At 34.5% G+C, this 22538-nt stretch overlaps 1 protein-coding gene across 1 annotated transcript in view; it reads right to left on the reverse strand.

Moving 5' to 3' along the window:
- The window catches only part of Rhp (rhophilin), a 113125-nt gene that overhangs the window by 89426 nt on the left and 1161 nt on the right, over positions 1-22538 (reverse strand). The window lies entirely within an intron of this gene.

The following is a 22538-nucleotide window of genomic DNA, read 5'->3' on the forward strand; positions in this document are numbered from 1 at the left end:
TGTTTTTACTCCCATAACCAACCACTCTGCGTAGCAACAGAGTGGAATGATTTATGTGGAATATTTTAATGTAAATACCATGTCCATAGCTTCAAGGGAGTAAATAGAGTATTGCTATTAACAGACACTACACATTTCTACATTCAATTAATATTAGTTAGGATCGCAATCGATGGTAAAAATAAGTTTCTAAATCAAAATAAATCTGAAGTTGAGCACCCCTGAATTCGTCTTATTAAATCAAGAAAGTAATGTCGTATAAAAATAAAGGTAAACGTTAAGATTTAAAATTTCTTACTTCACGTCTGCAAGCTACGCAGCCGGGGTCAGTGCTATAAACAGGAAACGACTCCAAGTATGGTAAGGGTGAATGACAGGCAGATCGCTCCTATGTATACCAACCAACCATATCAACATTGCATAAGACCTATCGTCAACTTAGATGTGTACATTTCAAAAGATATTTTAAATCAGAGAGTTCCAAGAGATTTATTCTCATGTATCACTTTTAAAATTCAACTGGTTCCGGTAGAACCCCTGCAGCTATATTTTTACCATATTCACAAAATTTGACAATAAATATAATGATTAGATTTACCTATGGAAATTTGCGTTACGATAGACTTATGAATAATAAAAAAATATGTATTTTCGTTGAACCCAGATTCCAAATTGTGAATCCCCATTTTTTCCCACGCTAATTAAGACCCGCGTCGAGTTTCCCATGGACCCCAGGAGTCCACTTGAACTACTTTAGGAACGAAAGCCTCAACTTATTAAAAAAATGCAATTTTGTATTTCCAAGTGATAAATAGTGGGCATTTTAATTTATATGTATATAGAAATCCGATTCCAACCCATTCTAACACTTCGATAGTACTACACTAACACCTCTGTCACCAGATCCAGCACCACAACCATAACCGCATCTACCACCAAAACCACCACCACTACCACAGCTGTCACAAAAACCATCATCAATACCACCACTACTACCACTACGATCGCTACCATCACGGTCACAGCTGACACAACAGCTACGATCAATACCACCACTATTACCACCAGCAGTAAAACAACAATAACTACCACTACCACTGCAATCACCACGACCAATACCACAATTGCCACCGCAACCAACATCACTTTCACTACCACCGCAAACACCACTACTACTTTCACTACTATTATCAAAACTGCCGCCACAACCACTACCACCAACATAATCGCCACTACCAACAAAAGCACTGCTACTACCAAAACTGCCTCTACAGCCGCCACCACCACCACCACCTCTACTGCTACCTAATAATATCCATAGGGCAGTTACCTAATTACATAGTCCAATACCCGTATAATAAATTTCAGAAAGTACTCGCTCTAAGGCTTTACCGGTATAATTGTCTTATTAAGTATTCCATGAAGTGCGTGTAATTGTATTACTATTCTTCATCCTCTTAGAGGCTTAGTGGGTAGTGATTATTCTAAAATGCATTCCATCGTTGTAATTAGCTTTGCGTGAGGATACTTACTGTCTACGTTAGTTTACATTGTATACAAATAAATTAAATGATTGCCAGCTTAGTAATAGTTTTTATAGCAATTGTATATCACTGTAGTATATATATATATAAAGATATATCGATTTGCAGTGTTGCAGCGAGACGCAAAAAGTCTTAATTCTAATTTTCGGAATCACATTTTGCAAGTAAACACTATATAGAACTCATAATGTACTCTCATGTTGATATTTAAGTTTTAATTGATATTTTATAATTTTTAGGGGTACGTGATTACATAAGAATAAGTAGGATATTGTTGCCAGCGAACTTGAAATCTATTTAAGTTAAAAATTTTTTTTAGTCCATTAGCTTCCTAAAATTATAAAATGAAATAAAATAAAATACGTAATGCGAGCAGTAGTAGTCCCACTGGACTATCACTATAGAGGACTGATGTAAATATTTAATGGATTCAGGCGTCACATCGCCTGATGTACCCGGGATACAGTTTTATATAACAGATGGTGCAAAAGTATCGTCATAATGTGAAAGTGCTTAATTTCACCAAATACCGTCAAATCTCATTGCGCTTTGTAATTTGTGTTTTACGTATATAAATATACTCCATGGATTATTTACAACTAATTATCTATATATTTATATCATAAATGTCAAAGCGAAGTGACATTTGGCGCCATTTGTAAAAATTAAGGCACGTTCAAATTATGACATTATCTTTGCACCACCTGATCACTAATAAGTTTCAAGAGGATGGGCAGCAGTGTCATATGCGTACCATAATAGCACACTGCGATCGTCAACCCGCCTGCCAATGGTGGCGATTATGGTATATCCCCATAGATATCTTTGGGGGAGTCCTTGCAGTAGGAATATATGGGCTCAAACTACCAAAATAATGTCAGGAAACTTCTTTTATTAATATGTGTAGCGACAAGTGTAAAGGATGATGTCATCTTTGGACAACTCAGTAAGACCTTCAAACAGCAGAAAGAATAATTATCAGCGCCGCCAAGAAAATAAAAGAACGTTTACAGCATATAATCATTTATTTATTGCTATTGCTCTGTAATTATGATCATATAATGTGGTTTATTTTTTTATTTATGGGTGAATAAAGTCAATTAGGAATATAATCATATGATGAGTCAAGTATGTCTAGTACTTAGCGAAATGTGGCAATCTAACAGAATGTGAGTTATAATTATGCGGGATACTTTATATATGTACAGGGTGTCTGGTGACAGATTTAAACTTTAATAACAAATGTAATATTTGACACATAGTTTTAATAAAAGCATTAAAGGATAGAATAAAAAAGTAGGTGTTATTTTTTAACAGTTCTGTAAAAACTTTTTAATTGCGCTACCTTCATTCGCCTTTTAAATAATAAAGTACATTAAGATTTTCTGCCACATTTTTGGCTGTAAATTTAACGATCATTGTATTTATTTTCTTTACCATTTAACAGTTTAAACTGGAAAATTATCACTGAAGTACAGATAACGTAGTATGTCAATTAAATTAACAAGACTAAGTGACCAGTTTCAAGAATTATGCACGTAAATCGTTTGATTAAATAAGGTTCATAATCGCGTGCTCATTGGAGTCAGTAGGACGTGCCGATTCTCTCCGGTTTAGTACTTCATTTGATAATCGCTGCAATGGTATAAACAACCTTAACCTCATTTTGGCGCAGGTAGTTCTAGGATTTATCAAATATAATTCTTAACACGTGTCCCATAGATATCGCAGTATTCGTTTATGGATAAGGTGATATTTTTTGTACTTTATGGAGAAAGGAATCATTATCATCATCACGTAAGCTGATAAACACCCACTGCATGGCTTAGACCAGTGATTCCCAAAGTAATCATTGTCGACCCCTAGGGGTCTATGACAACCTGCAAGGGGTCTACGTCAGCGAAAAAAAATTTGAGGGTCCATGAAATGAAAATGGGGGTCCACGATAGTGGATCTCAACACATACACAGATAGTACCTATTTACTTAAATCATACTATCTTATAATATCAAAACATTTACATTATTTATAAAAGTATCTAAAAGTAGTATTTGAGTAGATTTAATTTAAATTCAATTAATAAATGTATAAATTAACATGTGTTTTTACTTTAAGTTTTTAACACTAAACTTCACAACAGTTAGAAATTTACAGGAAATCAATATCAGGTAAGTAGGGGGTCTACCCAACACGGAAAAACATGGCAAGGGGTCTACGACACAAAAAAGCTTGGGGAACTCGGGCTTAGACCTCCGTCAAATATATGGCACGAAAGCTGGTTTTATGCTTTCCGCATTTAGTGACTACCCGCGATCGATGATCCATCTAGTGGGGGGTATTTAGTTTCTCGTGGTCAGCAGTGATGACACCCAATGAGAAGTCTAAAGATTTTACAGAAGAATTTGAAATATGAGTTTTTGACACTGTCATAGGAATAATGCCCGGGTTTTGAACAAGTTCAATTTATGATGATATGAATAGAGCAATGTTTATAATTTATTGATTGGCTGAAATATACTCGGCTACAGTGTGAACTAACGTAGGTTTCTTCAGATTTTAGAATGTAGATTAAGGATCAGCAAGCACAGCGTAGAAGGTCCTTCCAAGTAGTCTACAGACCACCTCGCTAAAATCATTGGAAGGCGATAGATGCCGACGGTTTCTCCCGTCTCGTAGTCGCCATTCGAGATGCTTTCGGCCTCTAAGCCATCAGCTGCACGATGGATGTGCTACGCCTACTGCCGCTACAGATGAACAATTTTTGAAGCTACATCGTTCAACTTTGGTTCCTTTACGGATCTCCTCATATCTGAAACTTTCTCGCCATAAAACTTCGTGCAAACATTATTCTATGGGTGACTTGAAGCCTTTTTAAGGGGCCTATCGTGATCTATCAAGTCTCATCATTAGATCATCACTTGCAACAAATATTTGTCAAAGACCTTCGTCTTTAGACTTTGCGATATTTTTATTACTACACGATATTCCGCTCTTTGAACCCAACTATACAGCTGTTCAGAGATCGTAGGTCGTGTGGAACGAGGGCGCCCTACTCCCGTCTCATACGCAGCCTCGGCTCAAAGAATTTCTTTTCCCATCTAATCTCACGAATACCAGACGTGGCCACAGCTACTTTTTTTAAACTTAATAAAATAATTTTATTAGTTAAATCCAACTGCGTTTTCTTCGAGTTGTATTGATCACGGCCCATGGCGTGTAACTGTACGGGTGCAGTTAGGTGCGAAAGGGAGGGTTGGCCAGCATAGTGGGTGAGAGGAGGACAGCGCACCCATCAATTTGTTCGCGGGTAAGTGGAGTGTGAAGACGCTTAGGGTTGTACAAAAAAGATTTTGTTTTTGTAATCTTTTACTCAAATACAATGTACGTTACCACGCCTTCTTCATAGCCTTCCTCGCCTTCTCGGCTCCTATTGTTTCCCCAACTTTTCTCGTCTCCTTAACTTTCCCTAACCTTTAAACTTAAACTTTGTCTAGCTTTTGTGATTCCCCTCACCTTTACGTGCCTTTTTAAAAAAAAGTCGATTCCAAACATCTCGTTACCTCTTTTAAAGAACTTTTAACATTGTGTAATCCCCAAAAAATTAGTTATTGCATCTTTACTTTTTAAACTAATCTTTACTTTTTTCTTCGTCCTATATCTTGTACGAAGATTTACATTTTTCACAAAAAGGTTTTAATTGCATTGTATCTATACATCAAATCACGCCTTATGCAATGAGCGAACAGTATAACTTTAAAATATGTAATTAACTTCCTTGAGAAACAAAAAATAACTCCGACGATATACATATATGTAATATATTTGCTAACCAGCTAAGAGTTCATTGTATAGTAGACATAGTGCCATAAAGCAGTCTTCTAATACGGCAATCCGGCTAGTAAACTACTTAATTTTTTTTCAATCAATATAGTTTATTGCTTTTATAACGATAAATGATTTTGTGGGTATTCTATTGAAATATTTTTTTATTGCCGTCACTAAGTATCTACAAAAAGTAGACATTGGTAAAAAGAAAGTTTGTATATGTATGTACAAATATATCTTGTTGATTGTCGTCATCTGAGCTCACAGACATCCACTTATATCCATCCATAGGCCTTCCTGAGATATCTAACGGGGAGTGTGTCATTATCGCCAGCTTTGGCAGGCACGCTGGCGATCGGAGTGTGGTATTAGTAGTACATACTCTGAAAACTTATTTGTGATCAGTAGCAATCCAAAATAATTAATACACAAATTGTGAATAATACAAGATTGTATCCCAGGAATCGAACCCGTGACCTGCGATCGCAAAATTCAGTCTTCTAACACTGGGTTTTTTTGCTGGCCTTTGTAAATCCCAAATGAATCTATTTTGGGCAAGTAAAGTTCTCTAAAAGAGCACTTTCGAGACATCTGCGCATCGAGTTGTCACATGCAAAGTATTGGATGAAAAAATTCTAGTACGCCAAAGGTTATGTGTAGTCTTAGTTTGGTCGAGTTTTTGAAAACCCGTCCCACCCTAAGAATGGTACAAAAACTGGACACCCATATGTATATAGATGTATATTCTGGTTCGGTATGTCTATTCTATCTAGAACCTGTTAAGAAACTCAATAGATATTTTGAGGCCAATTTTAAAAAATTTTCATATTATAAATCACCTTTTTTTCACGTGATCTTCGTAATACTAATATCAGACATGTTTATCTTCTACATAATTTAATACTATAGTATGCTTCATTGGTCAATCTTTACTTAATATATTTTTTTCGGAGGGAATTTTATTACAGAAGCGTAAACCTTTTACAATAAAATTTGGTTAATAAGCTTGTTATATTATTTTAAAGAATCCCCGGGCAAAGATGATAGTTCTAAGTGGCAGCCCTGGATTTTACTTGATAGTGCATGACGCATCGCACGCACACACGCACGCCGTCAAACACACACGTTCACGTCAACACACGCGCACTGCATTTTACTTCCTGCATTGATATGTCATCCTTGTAAGTCCGCTCGGCCAGGGAGACTCTATTGACCCCTTGAGCTTTATTAAAAAGAAATTCAATATCGCCATGAATTATTGATGAAAATGTTTCCAGCGAGCGGTGCAATTTGTTTGCTGCTTTTGGAAGGTTTTATTATCACCGCTAAGTTTCTTTTTATGGTATGGAGAGCTCATATAAAAATATCATATACGGACGGGACTCGTTCAATGTTACGTTATAAAGTGGATTGTTAATATTTCATATATTTACATTGATTCCTAAGGGTACTTACTATTTTTTGTTTCCCTTAGTATAAGTGTTATTTATTTTAAAATCTAGGAGTATATTTGACTTGACTAACACAGCTATCTAAGTAACATTTGCTAATTCCGCGGGTTCCATAGGTCAGGGCGCAAAGGGCGTTTAGCCTAAAACCTCTTTTTAAGGTAGCGAAACTCGAAGGCTCTCTGCAAAGCCTTAGATCGGGCGAAAGAGGCCGCCAAGCTGTTATGTCTTAGGCGGACGTTGCAGTGACTCAGTTCAAGGGCCCCCTGGAGAGGACCTTGGGTTATCACTCTTCGATAAATTGGACTCTTTTATCATTGTTTTAAGGTTTTGATGTAGTGGCGATGGACGACCAAGCTGAGTGCAGGACGTTTATACACAAGGTGGACAGACGATCTTGTTGATGTCGTCGGACACGGTCGCACTAGGCAAGTCCCTTCCAACCAGTTCAATTATAAATCTATGAGACCTTTGTCCAGCTGTGAACTTCTTACGACTAAAATACTGATGACGATGTTTTAGCTGTTTATATAAAAACTATTTTATTAAAGCCCATTGAAGTTCTTAAAGTGTTTTAGTCTATCGCTGTGAGACATTCTCATATAACCTAAAAGATCCATTCGCCTTCAATCTTTAATTACACGCCCCGCGGAGACTTTATGACCAAAGCAATTTACGAAGTGTGATATTAATCAACTGACGATAGTAAAAAATAATTTGTCGTTCTAGAATTTTTATTTTAATAAATTACAACAACATATTTACATCCTGCATGGGCCTGGGGCTACCGGCTGACCTGATGATGATAAATACACTGGGTTAGTGTTAATACATTCACACATATGTACGATAAAATTTATTTTAAATTTATCATCTCACGTGTTATATCCTACCAATATCCCTGTTTAATATTTAATCTGGTTACTATCTACATACGATTTAAAATGTTCAATTGTATACGTCATAAGAAGAATAAAAGAGCCCAAAAACTAGAATAAGATTCCTGTTCCCCATAAGGCATCCTTAGGTTAAAGCTACGAAAGTTCCAAACTAGCCCTGATCTAAGAGACAACAAACTAAGACATTTTAATAAATTACAACAACATATTTACATCCTGCATAAGGAAGGTGGTATTTACTTTACTTTTGGATCTATTCTCTTGGATTATCAAAACATGCATACGTTCATATTTTTATTAGCTTCGGATCACTTATTTTATTTATTGTCATTACTTGTGTATGTCATAGCAAGATTAATTATCACCGCTACAGCTATGGGACGTCCACAGATGGACATGAGTCTCCCTCATAAATTTCAAAATAGACATATCACTCCACAACCTGATAAAAGATAAGACTAATTTATTCAGCATTGGAACTTTTAACACAACTCTTAATGATCGTCAATTCATTATTTATTACATTTTTAATCTATTTTATTTTTGACTGTACTCCGGTTCGCAATATGATATAATTGTGGATAATAAGCAGGTAGAAACTCCACAACAACACATGTTTTAATCAAGTTTAACAATACAGTTTTATACATACCCACTTTGTCAGATATAACCTAAATTAAATAAAAATAATCAAGCGACATCATTGTCAATGATTCTTGTCATTTAAATATTCGTTTATTAATTTATAAGCCTTTTCTGTCAATTTATCTTTAATATGCGTTTTGAATTTTGTAAAGGGTTGCACAATAATGTTTCGCAGAATTTTCTTTAAAAAATCTGATTCCGATTTTGCAGTCAAAACTTTAGCACAGCCAGTTTTTCTCGGTGCCTTATAAATAATATATGGACATCCCTTATTTTTTTGAATTTATTATAATTATTGTAAACGTACAAGTGTTATGATGAATATTAAAAATAATGATCATCAATAATTTCAGTTACGATTAATTTGAACCAAAATCAAATTGAGTTTCACTTTAATGGTATCCTTCAACTTAAAATGCACCCAATGCACTTTAGGAAGATTCATCAAAGTCTGTTAGATTATTTTTGTATATTTAGTAAGTAATATCAGTTAACAATACACAACCATTACAGTAAATGTTTCTTTACTATTCAGTTTCATGTACCTTGCATGATTCTAAAGCATTACAAAGAAGGTTATTGTAAAATTATAGGATTTTTCACAAACGAACTTCTAAATTTAATAGTCTAGATATCAATACAATAAGTTTCGGTAAAAACTGTTAGCGGCTTAAAAAAAAATTTATCGCTTCGCGGTCGCCATCCATCTACTACTATTCTTAGTGGATGGATGGCGACCATCAGCAGTAGCTCCATGTGCTGGTACGAACAGAGCCGAACGACGTTCGATACCACAATAGCAGAAGTTAAACAAACCGCTCGAAACCAACACAAACAGTGTAACATAGAGTGCGACAATCTGTCCAAAAAGGGTTATGATCCTCAGAAGCAAAGGATACGAGGAAAGGATCATTTAATGTTATAGAATTAAACATGTTACTTTCTTTCAGGTGATCTTGCTCACTGTATGTTACAAATAAATTATTTCCTATATGGTCAACTTAATACATCGATATGGACAAGCAAGGGAGTCCTTGCTGCGTACGCGTTGAGCGTTGGAATTGCTGTTAAACAATAGGCAGGATGGCCTCGTGTTAATGTCGTAAGGACTCCAATTAAAGGCAACATTTCGTCAGTCGAAAAAGGAGATCGTCAGCACATGATCTGTTCAAACGCACATTAATATAGGGTTATCGCACGTCAACAACAACACACACAAACACAAGTCACAAATCTATTTAAAAGTAGAATTAATGACACAGAAGAACAAAAGTCATCGACGTAGCAAGAAGAATTGTTAGTATGAAATGGTAGTGGGCGGCGCATATCCCTCGTGTATCTGCCCGTCAATGGAAATGAAAGTTCTAGTTTGGCCCTCCACTAAGTGGATCAACGACAAAGTTGCGAGAGTTTTCTGGATACGTGGAGCTTATGACTAAACGTTGTGGCGATCTACTGAAAGGTCTATGCCTTGCATTGGGGCTACCGGCTGACCTGATGATGATAAATACACTGGATTAGTGTTAACACATTCACTCATATGTACGATGAAATTAATTGTAAATTTATCATCTCACGTGTTATATCCTACCAATATCCCTGTTTAATATTTGTTTAATTCGGTCACTGTCCACATAGGATTTAAAATATCCACTTGTATATGGAATGAGAAGAATAAAAGAGCCCAATTTGATGCAAACTAGAATCAGATTTCAGTTCCCTATAAGGCATCCTTAGGTTAAAGCTACGAAAGTTCCAAACTAGCACTGATCTAACAGACAACAAACTAAGACGTGTTGAAGTAAGCATTTTTACAATATCATATATTCGATATCAATTAACCACAATTTAGTTGTAATAGTAATTCTCAATTCATTCCCAAGCTTAGCACACTATAATAGAATTTATATAAGTTTTTTTTATAAAGTTCTTAAATTTATTACAAGATAATTTCGAGACATTTCATGAGCGTTCACCAAACCCATGAAAAAGCCATTAATTTTAGGAGGTATGTACATCAAGCATAAAACATGTACGCGATGTCAGCTTTACAGATATCATTAATATTTTTTTATATAGTTGTAATGGAATAGGCGTTTGTCTTCCATCGAACCTGATTGAAAGTGTAGATGAAGACGAAGGTGATACACGCCCATCCAAAAGAAACCTGTTCACTCTAGTCTTAAAGGCTCCAGAGTTTAATTTATCATGAAAAATAGAAAAATAAGAATTAACAATTCAATTTAGATAAACACACAATACAATTTCGAAGAATTTTCTTACATTAGACCAAAAAACGTCTGGAAAGATCGAAGTGATAACCGTTCTGTTTGAAGTTCAATACGTCGTTATTTATGCCCTTACAAATATTTACACTCTTTTGATTATATGAACATCAGTATCGAGGCACAACATCACATATATTATTCCGTTGTGAAATACAAAAGCAAATAGAATCCATCACAGCTTTAAATACGTAACGCGGGTAACGAAATAAACCCGATATTGCCAAAATCTGATAATAATTGATACAGAAATATCGACAATGATAAAAATTATGACAAATAACCAAAAGAGAACAATGAGAAAAGAGGAGAAGATGTAAAAAGAAAATTTAACAAAAAAGAAGCAGCTTGGTATATCAGTACCGCTAGCGTTAAAGCTGTAGTTGAACGCTGTACGATAGTTGCTATGATCAAAGACGTCTGCACTTAACCCAGATAAGCCTGAAACTAAAATTTTCTGAAAATTTTGAAAAAAGTTACATTATTTAGTTTATTAGATCTTATGCAATATAAAAAAAATTATGAAAAAAAAATTAAGTGTAAGGCTTTCAGGGAAACAGCCATCCTATATGTAGGACAGTAGGATAATACGAGGAAATAAAAGACCATTTATGACAAAACAGAATGTAATCAAAAAGTGTAGTTTATTAGATAACTATTGATTATATTACCCATTGTTATATGTAATTTACTAGATTAACACTATTTATGAATGATATGTTTCAAAACACTTGACACACACTCCAACATCACATTTCTTGCAACGTGTCAAACATTTTTTGTGACATTGACGACAGTGTGTTTGCTTCGATTGAGGAATAACCAGATGATTCATTTGGTCTTTACGGCTATCAGCATGTTCATGATGGGAGGGTCGGCTAGGCCCTCTTTTGGCATTTTTTCTGTTTGATTCAATCAAAGCAATTGCTACCCTTCTGCGAAAGCCAAGATGATCCAGTTTTCCATGATTTATTTTACAAACTGCCATGCATTATGTTCGGCAAGATCAATCATGTGTGTGAGCAACGCCATGTACCATTTCTTACCTCGTATACCAATTCGGTAATGTGAAATATTTTCATCAGACCGATCCACTCCTCCCATATATTTGTTATAAATGGACACCATATGTGGTTCTTCTATGACAATGTTTCTCTTTTCACTTTGTGAGAAGCGTTTGGCAGATTGTTTAGGATTTATTCCTACAGCATTAGAAGCAATACTGAATATATTATTGTCATGCCATTTAGCAATAATGAACGTGTTGTCATGTGTCGTTCTGTAATCGACAGCACCACGTTCCTTTTTTTTCAGTAACTTCGATGTAATCAGAGGACAACTAGATGTCCTGTTTTCTCGAACTGTCCCAGCATATTTATTGCTCTCTGACACCAACAACGAAATAACATCTTCATCTAAGAAGTTTTCAAACCACTCAATTGGGCGCTTATCTTGGCAAGCGCCTTGAACATCTGGCCAATTCACGGGATTTTTTGCCAAGTCCCGTTTTCTCCATGCGTAGGTACGCCTACGTTTAGTTCGACCTGTAGAATCAGAAGGTTCTTCTTCTGTATCACTCACCATAATCTGCCCTTGAATCATTACTTCAGCCGGTTGAAGCAGAATGTTGCGTGGCAAATTATTCAAAGTTACATTATCTTCTTCACCCGAATCTTCGTCAGTGAGATAGTCAGGATCAACAGGAGGAGGTAGAATACATATCAGTCGTTCTCTATAATCTTCATTATCAGAAACATTTTCTAAAGCATCTAAAATTTCATGCGCAGCTAACGGTCTGTAAAGAAAAAGTTGTATTATTGTACTAAAATCATGTATATTATCCTACTGTCCTATATATAGTACGCTAGTATTTTTAACAAGTTATACGTAATTTATTTATATTATTTTGCTAGAATATTTATTTAGTACAAAAGTTAAGGTTATCAACTAGATATTAACACAGAAAAAAACAACTCACGAGTAAAATATAACTTTTTATACATACCTGTCATTTGCCATGTCTGCAACGCACTTTTATTACACACTTATAAGGTAAAATATAAGGTAAAAACTGTTAAAATAACTGTCTTTTTATTTTTTCTAATAAAGCTGACACGTTTCTTACTGCAAATCATAAGACTAAATAATCTTAGATAAAGAGGGTATTCTGATATTTTTTTTTATTTCAACTGTCCTAAATATAGGACAGTAGGCTTATCTGGGTTAAAGAAATAAATGGGTTAGTGGGACGCGACAGCCATCTTGTTTCTTATCACCTGGTATAGATCCAGTATGTTCCTATCAGAATGTAATCTACGTTCATATGAAATCATGTGAAATAGGTTACTTTGATATACGTGTATTATTTGCGGTTAAAGGAGATGGTGATGTGACGGGGAATATTCTAGAAGTCATTGAATCAAAAACAGATCCGAAATCGTTTTTACCGATGGAGTCTATGGAAACTATCAAGGAAGACTTGCTGAAAAAAGCTCAAAGAGGACACGGGGATCTAACGGCAGTTACGTTAATAGAATTGTTTTCTTTTATGATTGTATATAATCGTAAATACTTTATAAAACTTATCAAAATCCCAGCTAATAGTTTCTGGATCGTTCTGTAACACATTTAAAATCAATAATGCTAGTCCAGCAGGTACAGCAGGTTTGAATTTGGATGCACCATCTTCATTTTAATTACTCGACGTTTTTCTTTGCGTTACTTGAGATTACACCGACATGTAATAAGTTAATTAAATAAGAACCGAACTTCGCGAAAATACATTAACATCACACCGGAAAGCCGCGTTTTTTACTTGAAACTGAAGGTCATCGAAAGGTCACAGAGTTGCATTCGACCGCGACGTCTGGGCGACTCAACACTGAACTTTGAACCTATTAACTTGAGTAATAAGGCTTTAATTTCATCGTTGTATTAGTTAGCGGTCAGGCCACAGGGTGTAATGAACAGATGTCCGCTGAAGTCTTAAGATTCTGGTCACCACGGATCGACAAGCAAACTGTAGGGCGTCCCACCTGATGGACTAGTGACTAGGTAAACAGACGGCCTTATTAAAGTCGTCGGAAGACGTTAGATACAGACCGCTTTCTACCGGTCTTATTGAAAATCTTTGTTGGAGTCTTATGTCCAGCTGTGGGCATTCTGCAGCTGTAATAATGATTATCATTTGTAACTTGTGTTTAAAACATACGATGTTTTTCGATATCTAAAAAACATTGCGAGTATTACTTCTTCAATATTTACTAATCTTGTTAGTGTAACTTTTCTATCTGTATAAAGATTAATCGGTTACAGGTGTGAAGTCTTTTAAGTTCTTAATGTATATCTCATTTATCACCAATACCTATTTCCAATAAAGCAGTATAAAATGTGGACTTTGAAATATGTTATAATAATAATTTTTTCTACTGAAAATACGAGAGTGTAATAACTTCAGACAATAAACTATAATTAATTTTAATATGTAATGGTCCGAAATTTAAAAACACTTTTTCTTAATACATAATCGTTACGTACGTACATTGTACCATTTCACTTCTTTAAACCTTTCACACCTCTAATCAATAGCCCAATATATAGCATATCTTCTCGTTCACTTTCTGTTCAGGAGATTACTTCATTTGTTTTTAAGGTGTGTGTTTAAACAGTTATATGGAGCGCACAATATGTGTGCTTATTTTTTATTACTTACATCTATGTCTTTCAAATACATCGGTCGACTACCGATGTATCTAATTTTTTGTAGGTAAGGAAATCCTGAATGGGTTAAATCTCTTGCCTTTTACCTATGCAACAACCATTACATAATAGCGTATTGTAAGTAAAAATTACGTATAAAATTATAGGTAATCAGGTACTTCCGGTCGCTCCTCGTTGGCGGAAATGGGCTATTTGCCGCGCTGTGTTATCGAGTCAAGGTTGTTAGAACAAGGTTGTGAAGGAAATTGGTTTGACGGACGAAAAACCTACATCGTGTTCAATATTTCATTAATTTTAAACATTTTATTTTCTCTTTTGGTTTATGTATAGTGATCGCATATTTACATCAAGAGAAATATGCCAAAAGAGCCTAATTAGATAAATACCAGAATAAAATTGATCTCTTGTAATTCAAAGTTAAATTTAAATTATCTTTATACAAGTAAGTGTTTACAGGAACTTTTGAATTATTAATTATTTTAACATTATAAGCTAGAACCGGTTCGGAATGATGATCTGCTGAGAAGAGCCTGTCAGAAACTCCACAATTTAAAGTAAGATAATAATTAATATTTTTTTTTATTTACGTATAATAATGATAACCTTGATAGTACATATTATAATGTAGGTAATAATAAAATATAACAATGTAGGTAGGTGTAATAAATTATATAGTAATATAAAAGTTATAAAAAAATATAACACAAGTTGCCGCATAAATAATAGCTCTATTATATGTTCTTTTATAGGAGACAAGATTTACATTTTACTGTTTACAACGTTATAAATAATGACACCAAATACTAAGAGAAAAGTGAACGCACTTAACAGGAAACATCTGTCCTTTCTGGACCTTGTTAACGATATACAGTATTTAGAGCAATTCATCTTCAAATTGTTTTATCAATTATAGAAAAAATTGGTTACACGGTTAGAGTTAATTATTAACAGCCTCAATAAGCGGCCGAATAAGCCAACTGCCGGCTCTAGATCGCAAGCCAAGCTTGCTTGTTTGTCGACTTTAATGGGTGTTCTTCGAGAAACCTCGCTCGATTTTCATTTCGTCAATTTATACTATCGATCATCGAAGTTCCTAAATCTTTCGTCCTGCGATTTTTCCTTCCATTAATTCTAGAATTTTCTATAATAGAATTTCTTTTATAAAAGTGTAAATATCTAAAACATAAATTTCATAGTCTGGAAACGAACAGGGATTTTTTCCGTTATTGCACCATTTTAATTATCTGTCTCTTGTTAATTTTCATGACTAGATATTATGGTAATTACGGTTTCTGTACAAAGTAGGTTAGATAATAATAATTTTCTTAACTACCTTGAATAAAAATAATGACTGAATGACACTCGTAATATTTAAATAAATAGTCCTTCTAATACATGTCATCTAAAGTAAACAGTTCTGAAAAACACTTTTTCTGTACAAGATGACATTCTCTTTTATAAATATGTAAATACTTGTATTTATATTGTAATTATGTTGCCGTTAGGCATCTTTTATAGGTCACGTATTTTCGTCAACAGTTTGGCAATTTTACTTGCACTTTTTTAAGGTTAAATAAAATTAAACAGAAAAAGAAAATATTATCGAAAAATATTCGTTGATTCTTATTATACAGTCTCATCATCATTATATCAATCAACAGATAGACGCATATTGCGAGAACAGGCTTCCCCATTAATTGCCTTGATGACCGCATCCAGAAACTTCTGTAGACAATTTTTTTGCGGTAAATTAAGACTTCATGGTAGATATGGTCGACCTCTTGTCTTACCATCAACAAGGTAAAGTTATGATAAGGAAACTTTACAAGTTTTCATTCTCACGCGTCAAACGCGTGACAGCGGATGGATTTGATCGATTGGTAGGCCACGCACGTGTCTATTAAACTATGGACGCACGATATGCGCCGCGGTCGTGAGTTCGAATCTAGTTAAGACTGATTGAACCGATGATCCGAACACAATGTTTGAAAATTAGCTCGTAGTAAAGGAAGGTATTAAAATATCTGAAACGTCCATTCGGAGTTGTTGTCTCATAAATGTGCTGACAATAATATACTGATGTATTTTGGCGACAGTGAAAGTTTTTAGAACTGAAAAATTCGTCAGTCCGTTGCCGCTTGTTATTTATACTGGACTGAGCTCACTCTGTGTTTGGCACTAATCGGTGTAACGTAGCTCCTGAGGATGCCCCGTGGAGGGGTGAAACACGTGTTGAGTAATTTGGCGGTGGCGGTTGTGTGATTCGCATCGTTTGCCGCATACGCATTTGTCAGCGGGCTGGCGGGCGGTGCACTTTGTTGCACGACTACCACTGCATGTGCGGAAGTGGCTAAATATTGGTCCTTTTCTTACTTATGACTGACTTCCGCAAGGTAACGCCTGATTCGTATATTTATTCCGTTCGGATATTTAGCGATATTTATTTCGTTCGTATATTTAGCGAGAGAAATAGAGTAATAACCAATGTAGGTCAAAGAATTGCTCGTCTGTAGCAGTGGACAGTGGACATGGCACATCGCTCGCGTGTCATTCGGTCGTTGGGGTCGAAAGTTTCTCTAGTGCCCCACTAGGTGGATCCACGACAAAGGTCGTGGGAAGTCGTTGGATGCGAGCAGCAAGTCCCGTCATAGTCGTAGTGATTTTTGGGGAATTCAAAAGCAAAGAATGTGGTCTTGAGGTTCTGGATCACGGACCGGTAAGTGGACATCCTGTCGATTGTGCGTCGAAAGGCGACGTAGTTAAAATCGTCTGCTTCCTTCTATCGGGATTATTACAAACCTATGGGGGAGACCCATATCCAGTAGAAAACTGCCTATGGTCGAAATAGTGTTGAAAGTGATGGTACTGAAGTTTGTGAAAAAACAATGCTTTGAAAGCGACTATACGTATAAAACATAAATTTAAAAAAGACAAAAAGACAATGTTTTACTTCGGTTACGTTTAAATTTGCATAGTAATGATTGATAAAAAAGGAGTTTGCTAATGTATTCACAAATCACCTTACCGTCGATGTATACTTGATAATACACAACTGAAGTAAATTAAAATTTGGTTATTTTTTAATTCTACCCACAGAATTAACGATTTACTTTTTCATGTCTTTATTTGGCCATGACGTTGCTTTGTTATCCTTTAGATTTACACAACTAATATACTTTGTACATCGATATTCTATACATCTCTTATATATATATATATATATATACATATATATATATATATATAAATATAAAGTAAAATATAAATATAAAGTTTTCCAGTTCCTATTAGGTTTACCGACGACAAAGTAACGTAACGGAAACTGGCTACATAGGGGCAGCGAAAGCCGGACAACGTCGTGATCTTTGGGGGATGGACAATTCATTGCGATTGTCTATTGGCTGATGTGATGGTAATAATGATCAGTATTTTGACTTCGAAAACAGCAACAAAATTTTTGTTATAATTTCTTAAGATCCCCTACGTAACATTTAAATAAATGTACGGATATATGTAAATATATAAATAGCTTGTTTATGGTAGGTAAGCTCCTTCGTGTTTAGCAGAATACCGCTAATTAGTGACATCCTTTAAGTTACTTTGCTCGTGTTTTTTATTCTCATACATGTAACTGCTAATTGCAAAAGCAAGATGCTATGATAAAATTATTATATCACCAGTGTCACTCCAACTTCAGTTATGTGCATAGAGCTATGTACATTGAGTTATTATATAAAACCTTTTTGCGAGTTTCTTAGTCCATTATTTTTCGAATTTATTATGTCATTACGTTTTTATTATAATGCTTAAGGATGCACATTTTTTGTATATACATACATCAAGACAAGTTGATGGTCTATCCCTTGAAATGGGTGTCTATCACTGACGTTTTTATTTTAATGGACGTCGAATGTCTTTCAGCTTCTTTTAAATTATCCTAAGATTTGGTTGAGGTAAGTAAAGTTGTTTTTTTTTACTATCCGCATATGATTTACAATTTCTTTCTACAAGAACTTTAAACCAACTCAAAAAGTAACTAAGCAAAATCCAACGATTTTCATTTTAGGTTTTTTTATTGTATTGGCAACAAGTTTAATATTTAGGATGGAAGGAAATAGGTGTAAGAGCTTTAAAGGTTTGGCCAATTATGTTTGTTAAATTATTTTCAAAAATATAATAAGAAAAATCGTATTTTAATTCGGATACATTTTAAAATTAATATTTTTTTACTATCTCTCCTTGCAGACATCGTACTGTTAGAAGTTATAAACCTGTCGCATTCCAATAAAATAAATAACGTAATATATTTCAGAATGGTCACTTTATATAGGGCAATTGACAATAGTTTCAAAAGCTATTTGCTGAAAAATAACCTAAAAATTTAACTTTTTTTAAGATTTTAACAACTAATCACCATGTTAATAAAGTATTCAATTAATTCTTAAAATCAAACTTATTCATATAAACAATAAGGTTTTTTTTCATCATTAATTCGACAGTTGAATAATAGAGAAATAAGATTTCCATTCTTAACAATGAACCGAAGACCGAGTGAAACACTTCCCGTCTCGCAGCGACAAGAATTCTCCCGCCATTACGGCGGCACAGATAAAAAATACTTTTGCATAATGTGACATAGCACCCGCTAATAAGAAGATAATATAATAAAAATAATAAAATTCATTACGAAACTATGTTAAAATTAATTAAAAATGCGTAACAGTTTTATTCTTAATTTAATTATTTGTTAATATTTCTAATTGAATAATCAATCGATGTGGACAAAGTCAAGGTCATGAAAATTTACTGGACACGGGTAGTGTAAGATTGATCATCGTGGCGATAATTGACAATGCCTATGCCTTGTAATAGGCGTCTATCGGCAGACTTTAAGAATCAAAGGATTATTAGTTCGAAGTTTTCTTAAATTTCAAATCTTATTATTGCTTCAATATAGTTTAAAAATGTTTCAGTGGTTTGGGAACCCTGATAAGATATAGTTTTTTTTTTAATATTAATTCTGATTTTTATAGCTATTGGTTTTTTTTTTACAATGTTTATTTTTCGCTTTAACTAAACGCAGACAGTGGGAGAGGGTTGCCGCTATTGATACGGATCTTTCTTCTTCCAGCTGCTGATAAGACATGGTATAATTGGTTACGTGGGTTAGAACTTTAAAGGTGTGAATTTATGACACAATAGTCAGTTAAAACTTTTAATGCCTTAACACATATTTCCAATGACCCTGTATAAATGAAATAATTGGAATGCAACAGACTTATAATTTCTGATAGTACAAAGTCTATAGTGACAGATAGTAAATAATAATTAATTTTAATATTTAACAATTCGTAGTAATCATCAGGTTTCAAGCTAACTCCCGATTTATACATGAAAATATGTTTGAAGGTACTTCATCTAAATTTAAAATTACTACGAAGACAAACTGTGTCATGAATATATCTACTAAGAGATATTTTCAATTGTATTGTATTTATTTGATTTCGTCAGTGAAGAACTAAAATGTTAGCTTGACTTCACATTTCGATGTAGACAGATAATATTTTTAGAAGCTCAACCAATGTTGCTTGTAAAACTGGCATATTCGATATTTAAACCGTTTATTTTGAAAGTCACTTTATTTTAAATAAAGAGATTTTTTTTTTAAATGAAAAGACACCGATCTATTGTATTTAGTGTTGCCATTAACTCGATTTTTGGAAAAAGTAATTTAAGCCACTTTCAAAATAAATGGCTGATTTAGTACAACATATAAAGAAAATAGATTTAGATGGAGCTTTTTATTTGACCAACTTTATTATTTTTACGTCCACCCGCAGCACCATCGATGATGTAATTAACCAATCAATTTTCGATTCTTTTTCGATAAGTAATAATTCGTGGTTTGAACTTGGATGTAATGGAAATTTCCAAAGTTAGATCTATTTTAAGTTATAGGATAATTAGAAATGCTGCAGGGGGATCCACCGGATCTAGCTAAATTTTAAAACTGTAAGTCTACGAGAAAAAAAATTGGGAACATCTGATTTAGAAGGTTGTGACCTGTGACAATTGCTACACATAATGTCTTGTTTATTTATCGTTAATGTCAAATTTAACATTTTAAGTATAAAGTTTTTCTCCAGTTTTTTTAGTTAATTAAAAATAAAAATATATATCATTTATAATTAGCCAGCCTTGCGCTGCCCGTATCCAACGACTACCCGCGATCATAATTTTGTCGAGGGCCCACCTGTTGTGTGGCCTACCCACATCGCTTCGTCTATCGGCTCACGGTAGCTACACGAAAACCTTTTGTTCAGTGGTAACACTAGCTATGTGTTCCTCTCATTGCTACTTCAGAGATTTCGAATCCGCGAGCCTTAAGTCCGATGAAGCTTTAAAAACCAAATCGGCTAACAGCGCGCATCAACATTCGAATATAGCCAGCTACTTCAGAGATTTTTCCGGCTACCTCAATGATTTTAATTCTTCTGCGGACCTCATTTCTACTTCGATAGAAGCGAATAATAATAATAGGATGATGTAATAATGGCGCAACTAAATAACGAGACAGCGTACGACAAAAACGTAATTAACATACGGTAATGTGAATTATTAACGATTCAAGTGAACAAGAATCGTTGTCGAGGTCGCGCGTTCCGCCTCGCTGTACCGAGATCTGCGCACTTCGTTCGCGAACGTCTTATTTGAAACGCGCTGGGGAAAATTTATTATTGTATTATCCCAAATATCCGACGTAAAGTGGATGGAACAAAGTCGAGATATCGGACAGCTTTGCAATGAAGTGTAAAATTCCTTCACAGAATCGCTCTAATCAAAATCGTACAATTTGTGTTAAAATAAAAAGATTACTTATTCATTGTCAACTTATCATTTCAATCTATTTTATTTTTGACTCTATCCCATAAAACTTTTTTAATTTTGCCTGCATTCAACCACATAACTTCGACAAACTCGCAGGTGCTACTGGCTAGTCTGATCAAGTCAAATGAATAACTTATTACTGTTTCGAGGAAAGCAAAAGATTGGATAGTATGCACAGAGCTTGTCATCGGTTTCGACGAGGCCTTTCGAGACGTGCACGAGCTCTAGAAATAAAGAGGCGACTGAGAAGAAACGTTTAAAATAAGAAATAGTCGCTACATTAAACATACTTATGTAACTTCTGGTTGTATTTCTTTTAGTTATGAAAAAATTAACCCCAGTCTAGTGTTTTATTATTTTACTTGATACGAAATTAACTGAATCAAATTTCACGGTGGGCAAATTACATTGTTAAGGCCAGAAGACGCTTTAGCAAGCCGTTTCCAACAGGTCATATTGAGAATATATTTTTTGGGCAGGACAGTTACTACTGGCCAAATGACATTTGCAGGTTTCGCGGGTTTAATGTAATAACGCGCGGAGGGCGCTTATGACCTATTTTAAAGTAGAATAGCTCGAGGGATCCCGGAGGAGCCTCGATTCGGGCCACTACGTACTACTATTTAACGTCATAACGAGATTCGATGAACGCTCCATGGATTGACTAGGCTCAAGGGACGACTCCACAAGAAGACTTCGACTATTGGAAATGTATCAAGAAGTCCTATATCCAGTGGATGACCTACGGCTTTAATGATGAGGATAAAATCCGCTATTAACCTAGGATCAGGCTAATTAATGTCTCTTTAGTAATAATTTATACTAATTAACCCGTTTATCGCCAATTTAAATATTGTATGTATTTCTATAGATATTTCTGTATAGTGATCTTAGAAAATTGTTTAAATCGTTCAAGTAATTGCCAACTATAAGAGGAAAAGTTCAATTTAATGCCAAGCGTCAAATTATAGATTTACATACAGATAGTTGTGTACATCCTTACATTTATGTTATGTATTACTAATTCTTTATTTCCATAATATAAGAGTTACAATAAATCTAGCAGTTTAATTAAACACTAGACACTGCCTGTATCATGGAGTAAAATTTTAGACCAGTGTGCAGTGTTAGACAATACTGAAACAAGATTAGATAACGTTAAAGATCTAGTTACACGATTAAAACTAATGTAAACTTATGTAGGGTTAAAAAAGAAATTTCTGTGTTGTTCAGAACTGTTAAAAATTACATTTCATACATATTTTTCGAAGTCAGGGATATAAA

Source organism: Battus philenor, unplaced genomic scaffold, assembly GCF_028537555.1.
Source record: "Battus philenor isolate CCGP_79_NKW_IND1 unplaced genomic scaffold, ilBatPhil1.0.hap1 SCAF_27, whole genome shotgun sequence".
Classification (NCBI taxonomy): domain Eukaryota; kingdom Metazoa; phylum Arthropoda; class Insecta; order Lepidoptera; family Papilionidae; genus Battus; species Battus philenor.